Raw genomic sequence first — 12845 nt, 5'->3', positions numbered from 1 at the left:
CTTCCACATTTCCCTATTTGGGAAATGAACTCTTGCAAGCTGTTATAACACGCTGCTTCACTTCTTTCACAATGATAGGTGCTTCCTACCTTCTACATCCTCAGTTACAAAAGCACCTCAGAAAGGTATGTCTGTATAAGGGCTTTTCTATACACCTATGAACCATAAGGCACAGGAAACAGGCAGATGAATTAAAGCAGAGTAAGTTAAACCAAATAAGCACCACTCTAATTCTGAGTAAAGAAGTTCCTTGTGTTTGATACAACATAAATAAATATTTTTTAAAAAATCAAAAAAAAAACTATCAGGTGGCCTATTCAGAGAGCTCTGAACTGCCCTAAGAAGGAAACAGGGACATTTCTAAATATTGAGGTGCAAGCTGAGTTAGGAAATTAGGCTTAGGAGCAAATGAGCAGTAGAAATGTGGAGAAAATATGCAGAAATATGCAGAAAACTGCCATAGAAACTGTGGCAAGATCTTGTTCTCAGTGGCTCCACTACACTGCAGAAAGTGCTTATGATTCCTGCTTTGCAGTGTTATTCACCAAACACAAGAACTTGTACACATCCCTCTGAGCCATAAGCTGCCTGACATTTACTGCGCTACAGGAACACGTACATGCAGTTTCTAGGGAGCAGCTGACACCCTGTAAGAGCACACCTTAACTTACTTCACGGCAACTTGCTGGCTCATACCTTTAATCTCTTAGTGTATACAAAAGATAGGACTAAAAAAGTTCAAATGCTTTGAGAATGCACTTTGTAGGCCAGAAGAGCAAGCTGTGTATTTGATGATGTTGATTAATCATGTATTTTAGCATTATTAATGGAATTTGCTTCTTTCAAAGTGCTTAATAGAGAATTTTGATGCAGAGAGCTTACAAATAAGTAAATACCCAGAGATTTCAACACTGTATGCTGAGGCCTATCCATCAATAACTGAGGGAATTCTGTTTTTTAAACAAAGCTGAAGATGCAAGAAATCAAAAATATACACATATACACACACATATACATATATATCTACAGTGAGGTGGTGACCTCATCTCCTGCACAATTGCCCTCTGACAGCTCATCAAAAGCCAGTTCTGACACAAAACTTAGCATCTTCTTTATTTCTAGCCCTTTCTCTCATCACGTAAAGAGTACTGCCGTGGAAGAAAATCCAAAGTGTTAATCTTTGCCTATAGACTCCAATAAAAAAAAACTCTCACTTGAGAAGCGCTAGCCTCATGCTGAAATCTTGTCTCTCATCACAGCATGCATGAACAGCTTGTTTTTCCTTGCTTCCCTTACTGAAACACAGCATTTCTGGGAGCAGCAGACACCTGCCAGCAGTAGCTGTCTCAGTCTAGCTCCACATGATTCAGCTGGAGCCAGTTATCGCTGTAGCCTAGTCACCCTGTAGCATGCGAATTACACACTGGTTCTTTTTCCACAGAAAGCTTCAGAAGGAGGTCTTGGCAGCACTCCCTGGCCATTTGGAGATCCTTGGGCACTTTCCACAGGAGCAGAGAGCTATCACGGTGCACAGAGGCACCACTTCCCACTGTTCACCAAGTGCCACTTGCACCCGCTCTGCACCTCTCCTCACAAGGGCATCGCTTGTGGGGAAATGTCCTCTCCCCATGCACAGGGGTCCTGAACACTCCTGTGTCCTGGGGATACAAGCGCTATGTGAGTGGGGGTCCCAGTCATACCACATAGCCCACAGCAGCTGTGAAACACTTCATCTGCCTCTCTTTCCTGTGACCTCCACTGATTTTTCAAGGTCCAGATATAGGAGAGAGTGCAACATGTTTTGCAAATGACAAACTACTATCTGTATCTGAAATTTCCAAATAAACGCAGGGGGACATGAATATGCATAAAGCAAACAATGAAAGTCCTCCCGCACATCACTCCTTCTGAGTAATAGCCTATAGTTACACAGCAAGGCATCACACTGGGCACACACATCTTCTGGCTTACTCATTTACATCTCAGTATCCCACAGAAGAGGGAGAAAAACAAATGTAAAGTGAAATTAGTTCCATCACATAAAAACTGTACAGCAGGATCATTATTTATGGAAAAGTGGTGACAGTTACTTCACAGAACGCTGCTGTGGTGGAGGACAACACTTGCTGGGTTTATCTTCTCTACAGACTCCTCTGAAAGCATAGCACTGAGTATGATGGCCAGGATTGAGAATATAAAAAATAGCTAGTTGGATATAATGGACCATCCACAAATGTAAAGGTGTGCTTGTGTTCATATTCTTCAGTGAGACACAGGATAATGTTGACAACAGATAATCTGGGTCAGATAAGGCTCTGCAGGAAAACAGAAGATAAACACTCATTTCCTCTCATTACTTCTGTGAAGTGGAGGGAGCTTTGCTTTCTGCTCTTTGTAGCACCCATTACCTAGGAAACATGGACCTCTAAAGCCCTCCAGTCTCTTAAAGTTCATGAAGCCATGCTGGATTTGGGTGGATTTCAAACACCCAAAACATCCAGGCACATTGGAGCTACTCTATGTTCCATCCTACTCCCTGTTCCTAGTGGCATGGGTCTATCTTAGGAATCATTTTCTCACAGAATCTTCTACGTAGGATGGTTTATCATGAACTGGAACCTGCAGTTCCCTTCTCAAAAGATATAACAGTATAACTGAATGAATGCCAAAATGAGCCCTTCCTGAGAATCTCCTCTCCTGGTGCTGCCAAGAGGAAACGAAAAATACTATGAATTGCTTTATTTTCTGGAGCTGTCAGAAACTCCAGGGAAGTGCTATGTAAAATGATTTAGGTAGATTTCTCTCTGAAATTTAAACATACCCTCATATTCCTGCCACAGGCAGCTATACGATCATATGCAGATATGATAATGTAGAAAACCAAGGACTTACCTTGCACCAAAAAGTTCTGAATTCAAACACTGGCTGTGTCAGAGGTTTGCCAAGTAACCCCAGGCATACCACTTACACACTCAACTACAGCTTACATTTTAGCTGATTAAAATAGTTCTTACTGTTTTATAATGTAGGAAGGACTAGATGAAGCAGGGAATATGTTGCTTGAGGACCACACCAAGACTTATTCATGGTGTAGGATGACAGGTCACTTTTAGCTACATCCCGATTAGTTTTGCTTCCACCAGTCAGTGGAAAGTAAAGCAGTTCAGAGCTGAGCAGAAATAGGTGAGGTTGGGTTCTTAGACTCCCAGAGGCAGAGGAAACAAGGCTTCTCCATCCTTTTGTGAATTAAGGCCTAAAAAATTTGTTCAAGGTTATCTGCAATATCTGAGAGAGGGAGAGTGTGAAGAGGGATGTCTTAGGCTTCATGTCAGGGCTTACTCACTACAGCAGCACACTTTGAGAAGTGTACCTGTAGTTTTGTTTTATCCTATCCAACTTATTTTTCCCAAATCCTTGTGTGTACCCTGTATGTTCTTTGCACACAAAAGAAAATCAGTTGTATTCACAGCCTATTACTCTAGTACCTTTCTCCATTACACAATGTCTTCTGTTTATAACACCTGCTAAGGAAGAAAAGAAAATTTTGGGTTGGGAGCTGAAATTCTGAGGAGCTTTTGGTCATGTCTTGATCCTTGGCAGAAGAAAGCATTTAGTGTGACCTCAGATGGTCTGGATCCACTTTCAATTTTATGGCCAGCATTAAATCAAAAAACATCTACATACACCAAATTTTGCAGTAATTCAGATCTGCATGTGTTGAAGTTTCCTCCTTACTTCTACTCTTAATTACAGGAATGCCATTTCCTGAATTTAATTCTGCTGTCATTGCTAGCACAGCATGCCAAAACGGTGGTCAGAAGCAAAAGTGGCTGGAGTTGAACTAACAGAGTTCACAGCGTACATACCTTTATCACGAGCAAAGCTTCAAGCAAAATCTTCTTAGACATGGTTGCCCTGTGGGGAAACTCTGCCAAATTACCAAGCACATAAAAACATGCTAAATCCATGTTTTTGACAGCCCCTTCTGGGACAGGGGAACCTCCAAACAGCCCCTGAGAACAAGGCTATGGTGTAGGTCTGCAGAGAGAGCAGTCTCCAGCTGCCGGCCCACATACGCTGCCCTATCCTGTCTGGCTGTACTCATTACCACATGGATTTCTGCCCAGCTCCCCCCACTTTCTCACTAAACCTCTCACCAAGGCTTACAAAAGTATTATGCAAACCCATCAGGTCAGCACATCTTCAAGTCATAACAGAGATGTAGCCTATAACACAAAAGGGTTGCAAGGAATACATAACCAGCTTTTCATATCTGAGAAAACAGTCAGTTTTTAAGACCAGCACCATCAGCACCAGCACCATCAGCACTGATCATGAAGGATTCACCTACTACACCGCACTGAAGAAGAACCACATTGATAGGCAGGTGCATCAAAGACTTTCTCCCCAAATTTTACTTCACAGTAAAACCAGCTAATGGATGATGAGGCATCAGTGAAAAGAAATGTCTTCATGAAACTGCCAATATGTTTTAACTTTTTTTCTTCTGAATCTGCAGCAGAAAGGACATTTGGGGTATGAGGCCAAAAGCAGCATGCTTCAGTGTGTGTATATTGAAGAATATATCTTTCCAGAAGAATGCAGATGCTGAAAAAGAAGTGCAAATTCAAGGGGAGGAATTGGAAAAAGGCATCTTGAGAACACAATTGTCTTTGCAAAGGAAAACATAAATCACCAACAGTAGATAGACAACGTGAACTATGTTACACAGAGATTTAATCAATTTTTAAACTAATTTATTTCTGCCAAACTTACAATCCTACCATGTTTGCCTTTAACAAATACAAGAGTATTGAAGGAAACACATCTGGAAGGGACACAAATCCTGGGTGAACACCAAGGGAGACCAATTTTAGATTTCTAAACATGAGTACCCAGTCCAAGAGTATCTACAGGCACAGCTTGTTGTAATAACCACCAGCTCACCTGGCACTGCTGATGATTCACCTCTCAGGTTGAAGGAGTCCGTAATATTTTCAGGAAACTGTAATTAGCTACAGTGAGAGGAAAGGAGGAAGGAAAAGAAGGATCTAAACAAACACCCAATCTTTATGTTATCCACAGGTTGCTATAGATGCTGCACTTTGACTCCCCTCCTAAGGACATGAACTACAGTTGACATGAACTGTAGATGCAGCAGGTGGACTCGTGATGTAGCAAACTTCTGAAAAACAGATGGAAACGACATTATATTTTAACACTGTTAAGCTCTTGCACCCTGGGAAAAGCAGGTGGCCGGATGGGTGCTTTTTCCTCTTGTTTTCTAACAGCAGTGACACCAGAGCAGCACAGAGGCTGCAGGAAGCATCCCTTCCTGCACCCACTGCTGCTGTGGGACCTTCCTCAGCAGAACGCTCATGTGGGCCAGAGCAAGGAACTCACCTCCTGCCTCCCTGCACACATAGTGTGTGGAGCTGGAACAGCACCAGATACGTAACGATGTACTGTTTTCAGAAGAAATTCCATTTGCTTCCTTGATTACCCTCCAAGCTCTATTCAGATAGGGCCTCCCTTTCCACAACTTGGAAAACACTCAGAAGCACCATCATTTCCTTTAGCAATAACAGTAGTTAAGAGTATTTGTATTCTCCTTTGCTTTCCATTGTCTGAAGTGAACAGCACTATTGGCAAAAACAACAAAAATTCGGGGAATAAATTTGCAGTGACAATTTAATGTCTTTCTGAAATATTAGAAAAGTCTCTTCTGAAATTTCTTTTCTTTCCCTCCTCCCACATGAAGTTCCACCAAATGGACTGGGATAATCATCTTATGGCAAGGCTCTGTAGATCATCATATTAAGGTCTCACCTTTCAAGTTCTGTTTGCTCAGATACTCAAGAGGGAAATTTTGAAACTGGTAGACAAGGCATCTCAACTACCTTTTATCTTCTGTGTGGTGGAGAACTTCACGTGCTGCATTATGATCGGCATTTCTGTGTAAATCCGTATACTACTGCTGCCTCTCGGAACGTGACACTTTTGAAGAAAAAAAAAAGTATTTGTTCATGACATAAAAGCACCTAAGACAAGTTGTGGAGGCAGTTTTTTTTTTCCATAACTTTCCATTTACTCCCTTTCTGAGCCCAATATGTGTGCATAGACTGCTATACGTGACAGGCTTCTGCATAAATTAAACTGCATTTTAATTTTAAGAGTGTGTAGGAGAAAAAGAGTACTCAGACTAACAAGTCTGTTAATAAGGAAACATCTTATAAAATAATTCAATTTAGGAATACTGTTGTGATACAAAAATGGACGATGTCCCCAGACCTGAAAATGATGGGCATCACTGGAGTGGTATGTGAAACATGAAAAGAGAATTTAAGGCCTCAGCTAATCACAGTTTAGCAGTTGATGTCAGGAGCTTTGAAAGCCCAGGCAAGGTGAATGTCTGAAGGAGGCTCTGGGTGAAACAGAAACACGAGCACTGCGGTTGGAGGTTACACCTAAAGTCACCACCAGGGCAAGACAGAAAATGCAGAGCACAGCTGCTTTGCTGCACCTGGTAAGTAGATTAAGGGAGAAAAAACTATTCAGTTTCCAGCCCTGCATGCAGAACTGGCTCTGTTCTTTTTATTTAAAAAAAAAAAAAAAAGTATGTGAAATTGTTCACCCCAAAACCTCTTCCAGCAGCAAAGGAAAATGGTTTAAACAACTCTGACCCACGGCTACTGCTGTCTGGCTCATGTTATTGAGAATGTACGAAGCACACCTCAGTCACTGTGAATAAATAAAACAGCTGTATCCACAAATACTGAGGAGCACTGCCCCTTTTTCGTATTATCCTGTCAGTTTTGCATAAAATAGTGTTGTGGCCTGTTATCTCCACGGACCCAACCAGCTAGCCACCTGACTACACTGCGAGGCAGCTGAGGCTGTAGAAATAACCTCCCCACCCAAAGGAGCAGATGGCCTGGCTTGTCATGCAGTAATTTTGCCTCTCTTCCCCACCAAACACGCTCTCATCCTTTGCCAAAAGCATGCAAATCTGAAAGGCTTAATTCTCTTTGTGGGGGAGCTTCTGTAACTTGGAGCTGAAGCTATTAAGTTTTACTTATTCCAAGTGCTGCAGAAAACAAAGCCTTGTGACTCAGGGCCATTAAAAAAAAATCTAACTGATAAGTGACTAGAGCTCAAGCAACTGATGTGGGCTCAAAGAAGACGTACAACAGCGAAAGTCAGACTTCCTTCCATGTCATTTCTGCTTGAGAGGGGTAGTTCCTCTGCAAACTGTTTTTCCCGAGCTAAAAGCACCATTTTCAAATTATTTTCATGTGAAGTAGGAGACTCCTTCATTTCAGTATAGACACTTCTTTCTACTGCTTGGTCCATCAGACCTCTGTCTGCCAAATCCCAGTCAAGTGCCATTTCCAAATGGGGTAAGGCCTTCCTTTGGCTTTGTTTGTACTACCAAACCCCGAAAAATGGGGCAAGAAAGAGCAGCAGCTCATATGAACAAATGCACGAACTTTATAGACACTCTCAATGTCTCCTTCTGGAGTTGTTCCACTTTGTGCTAGTAAGAACAAGTTTGTTAGCCCAGAAGGAGAGAGGGTTTTCTGATTCCTAATGAACCACCCTAAAGAACAGCTCCTAAAGAATGGAGCTGTGAAACACAGAAAAAACAACAGCTGGAGGGAGATAAAGACCAACTTACAGCATTAGGGCAAAAGTGAGAAAAGCATTCAAGGCTAGTTGATCGTCTTCCATTTTAAACCTTTTCAGCAAGTAAAAGGGGTTGAAGAGCCCCCCATCTCCATGTTCCCATAAGATGACTGAACACACAAATTAAATTAATCTTGATGTTGTTCAATTAAAAGGAGAACATTTAGAGAATTGGGAAGATCTTCAAGGAAAGATATGGGGAGGTGTACAATGAGATTCTTTAAGCATAGCGTATTTCTGAAAATCAGTCCCCTGTTTTGCTTTGTTTTCCAAAAGAGGAGTTCAGAGAAAAAAACATGCTTTAAGACTAATCAAAAAACATATATTTTGAGTATTTTTTTTACTTGATTTCATAATATTTCTAAGTTGAAACTGCAAATATGGAGGAAGAGCTATGTCTGGCTAGAAATGCTACCCATAGAGATCCCTGCATAAAAGCAATGAGGCTGCCCACTAGACCATCATCTTTTTGCAGAATCATTTGTATCCTCAAGGTTTAAAACCTAACTAAAGAATTCTTGAAAAGTATACTATATTATTTTATTTTGTTTATATCTTCCATCTGCAAAGGCAAGAAAAACTTCTTCAAGTATATTAACAGCAAAAGGAAGATCAGGGAAAAGTGTGTCCGCTGGTGAACAGGGTGGGCACCCTGGTTACGAATAACACAGAAGAAGCAGAGTTGCTGAATGCCTTCTTTGCTTCGGTGTTTACCAAGGGCAGCCCTTTAGAGTCCCAGGCCCTAGGGACAAGAGAAGAAGCCTGGAGAGAAGAAGACTCGCCCTGGGTAGAGGAAGATTGGGTCAGAAAGCACCTAAGGAAACTTGATACCCACAAATCTATGGGCCCTGATGGGATGCACCCCAGAGTGCTGTGGCAGCTGGTGGAGGTCGTAGCTAAGCCGCTCTCCATCATCTTTGAAAGATCCTGGAGAACGGGGGAGGTGCCAGAGGACTGAAGAAAGCCAATGTCACGCCAGTCTTCAAAAAAGGCAAGAAGGAGGACCCAGGCAACTACAGGCCAGTCAGCCTCACCTCCGTCCCCGGAAAAGTGATGGAACGGCTCATACTGGCCGTTGTCTCCAGGCACATGGAGGACAAGAAGGTGCTCAAGAGTAGTCAGCATGGATTCACCAAGGGGAAATCTTGCTTGACTAACCTGATAGCCTTCTAGGATGGAATGACCAGCTGGATAGATGAGCGGTGGATATCATCTATCTCGACTTCACCAAGGCTTTTGACACCGTCCCTCACAACATCTTCCTGGGCAAGGTCCAGAAGTGTGGGATAGATGAGTGCACAGTGAGGTGGATTAGGAACTGACTGGATGGCAGAGCTCAGAGGGTGGTGATCAGTGGTGCAGAGTCTAGTTGGAGGTCTGTAGCTAGCGGTGTCCCCCAGGGGTCAGTCCTTGGACCAGTCCTGTTCAATTTATTCATCAATGACCTGGATGAGGGCACAGAGTGCTCCCTCAGCAAGTTTGCTGATGACACCAAACTGGGAGGAGTAGCCGATACCCCAGAGGGCTGCGCTGCCATCCAGAGGGACCTGGACAGACTGGACAACTGGGCGGTGAAAAACCTTATGAAATTCAACAAGGCCAAGTGCAAGGTCCTGCACCTGGGGAGGAATAACCCCAGACACCAGTACAGGCTGTGGACTGACCTTCTGGAGAGCAGCTCTGCAGAGAAGGACCTGGGTGTCATGGTGGACAACAAGTTGACCATGAGGCAGCAGTGTGCCCTCGTGGCCAAGAAGGCCAGTGGGATCCTGGGGTGCATTAAGAAGAGCGTCTCCAGCAGGTCGAGGGAGGTGATCCTGCCCCTCTACTCAGCCCTGGTGAGGCCACATCTGGAGTATTGTGTCCAGTTCTGGGCTCCACAGTACAAGAGGGATGTGGAGCTGCTGGAGAGAGTCCAGCGCAGGGCTACAAGGATGATCAGGGGCCTGGAACATCTGCCCTATGAGGAGAGGCTGAGGGAGCTGGGCCTGTTCAGCCTGGAGAAGAGAAGGCTGAGAGGGGACCTGATCAGTGTCTATAAGTACCTCAAGGGAGGCAGTGAGGAGGATGGTGCTGGCCTCTTTTCAGTGGTGGCCACTGACAGAACTAGAGGTAATGGCCACAAACTGAAACCCCAAAAGTTCCACAGGAACTTAGGAAAAATTTCTTAACAGTGAGGGTGACAGAGCACTGGAACAGGCTGCCCAGAGAGGTTGTGGAGTCTCCTTCTCTGGAGATCTTCAAAACCCACTTGGATGCAGTCCTGTGCCACGTGCTCTGGGTGACCCTGTGTGTGCAGGAGGGTTGGACTAGATGACCTCTAGAGGTCCTTTCCAACCTTAAGGATTCTATGATTCTATGATTCTATAAGCATAAAGTCTAAACTATTTCATAATTATTATTTGGATAGCAATGCATATTTTCCCAAACAGTTTTTATCTAAGTTTTCCTATGATTGCAAATAAGAATTCTTTTCAGTAACCATCTACGGCTACTGTTTTGCTTGCTATACAGATAGTAATATGATGTAAAGTCCGTGCTGAAGGCCATAACAATGTCAAGTAAATCTGGCCATGTCAAGAATTTTTAAACTTATCACTCAGTCTAGCCTGTATATAATAGCATAGACACTTACTCTTCTCTCCCTCTTTATGTTTTTCCTTTTTTGTTTTAAAGCACAAAGCAATACATCTGATCCCTAAGCATAACACTGTTATCAGCCTCATTTGTTTGTTGGACTCCCCAGAGGGTTTTATTGCTGATAGTTAGTTCAATGCCCATTTGAGGCATGTCACATGCCAGACGTGGTACAATTTCTGATAAACAGTAAGTTCCAGGATGATAAAACTTGACAAGATAGTTGGTTTCTCCTTCTGGGGATACCCTCAAGATTTCCTGTCCACCTTTGCCTGCACTATCTATGGGAAAAGTCTGTGATGCATCCTTTGGTCAGGAGTTCATGCTACAAGTTAGCTTAGCTCCTGAATCACATCTTATCTTAGCTACAGCGTGACATTTATTCTATTCATCCTGCGCTAATACAATATACCCTTTCTGAAGTGTTCTTGCTTCCTCATAATAATGAAGCATAAGGCACTGAAGAGAGTCTCACTGCAAGGGTGCATTTATGTTGAAATATTCTTTCCATGGAAATCCAATTATACCACTTCTAATAGAAAGCCTAGCACCAAACTGATATTTTGTTAGAAAAATGGGCCTTAACTCATTGAGTCCCACAGAATTTCAATTTAAAAATACATTTCTAGGTAATGATGAATTTTCCCCTTTCATTTTTTATTTGCCTATTTATTAAACCTTCGGCTGCAACTGAGGACCTGAAAAACAACAAAATAGCAGGAGATGAAAATATCAAAAAAGAAATGCTAAAAAACACTTGATTCTACCATCTGAAAGTCCCTTAATTAAGCGTAGGGGATAAAAAACCACGCCTCAAGGACAGGAAAAACATCAAATCATTACTAAAATACCCCCCAATGCAGGAACAGCTCAAATGACTACAGCAACTAGACTGAAGTCACACTGGTCTCCACCATGAAGGAGAGACACACCAAACAGTGCAAAAAAAAAAAAAAACCCAAAAAAGATGTAGGCCTCATTAATTGGAGCCAGCTGAATCCATGCAGAAGACCTGCCATGAGTTTGCCCCTGACTTTGGAAACCATGTCCTGGTGCCTCACAGCACTGATGTCCCCCAGCATGGGGCCAACCACATGGATCTGCATCAGTGACGACGTTTCATGGCTACTGAGTCCTGGCTGAGCATCAGCTAAACTCAAACTCTCAGGTGTAAAGCAAGTTCTCTAATGAAGGGTGAAAAAACACAGAGCAGCCTCGAAGGGTGACACAGACCAGGGTTGCATCCTCAGCACCTTGCACAATGAAACCTATTCAAACACTGGCTGAAACCTATTCAAACACTGGCATATCCAAAAAGAAAGATCTCTATTTTATCAGTAACTTCCTACTACTCAGCGTTATCCTAGAAATGCTAAAAAGATATAAACACAGTAAAAATAGTAGGAAAAGCAGAGTTTTAAAGTAATTAGTACATGAAACCCAACAATGAAGTCTTGATGTCCAGCTGCAATATCATTGTGGGAGGCAAAAATCACAGAAAGACATGAGCCAATGGATATCCAAAGAAGGAAATGACATAAAGTACTTGACATGTTTTGACCACATTCACTAAATCTAATGACAAGCAGAAATCAAAGCAAAAACAGTCCCAGAAAAAAAGTGAGAATTTTATATTCAAACACATCTCATGGATGGAATTGCAGCATTTGGAGGCCTGCCAAAGAGTTGGACAGGAAACAAGGTGTCTTGTAATTTGACATCCTCCGAAACATCCTGGGCAGTGGCCAGAAAACTACTATTATCAGCAGAAAGAAAAAAGACAGAGAGCTCACACGCACATACCAAAGTCTAAAAAAGAGTTCTATGAATAGTTAAAATATGTATTTGTGATGACAACTCAGCTATCACAGTTGAGGTGAACCTCTGCAGTAGAGACCACCTTGTTTGAGGAGACAAGAGGAGATAGGGGTGCAAGGAAGGACACAGACATGAGATCAGGTTCCCACTGATCTAAATACTCAAGGAAAGGGAAGCTTTGTCTCTAAAGAGTATCCACTTTTCAGAGGTTATTTATTCTTGCATTTATACACAAGTGAATAGTGAGGGTGGGAATGCAATGATACTAACATCTTGAAGAGCAGCTTGTGTTGGTGTAAAACCAGCCTAACGCTACTGGTTTTGCTGGGCTTTTCCCCATACCAGCTTTCTGATTCCAGGTACATCCATGTGATCTCTGCCTGTCAAAACCAGAGTGGTCCTAGTGACAGGCCACTTTGCAGACCACAGCAGCAGCTGACTCAAAGCCTTCTCACACCTCCGTGCCATTCTGCTTGAGGAGCAAAGAGCAGCAGCAGCAATTGGACTGTGAAGGAGGTGTAACCAGGCACTAGTCATCTCAAGGGAGAAAAAAATCTGACAGGGCAAATGGAAAAGACAAATGGCCCACATTAATTGCACCTGGAGAAATTAATACTCAATTAGCAGCCAAGAATATTAAACCCTCAGGTATAGAAACTTCTCCAAGCATAATAACTTCAGCTCACTGAAGGGGACACAGTAGT

This window comes from Tinamus guttatus, unplaced genomic scaffold (assembly GCF_059628265.1).
Source record: "Tinamus guttatus ecotype Peru unplaced genomic scaffold, ASM5962826v1 Tinamus_guttatus_pri_ptg000442l, whole genome shotgun sequence".
In the NCBI taxonomy this organism is placed as follows: Eukaryota; Metazoa; Chordata; class Aves; order Tinamiformes; family Tinamidae; genus Tinamus; species Tinamus guttatus.
The sequence above is the reverse complement of the archived record's forward strand: the minus strand, read 5'-3'. Positions refer to the sequence as shown.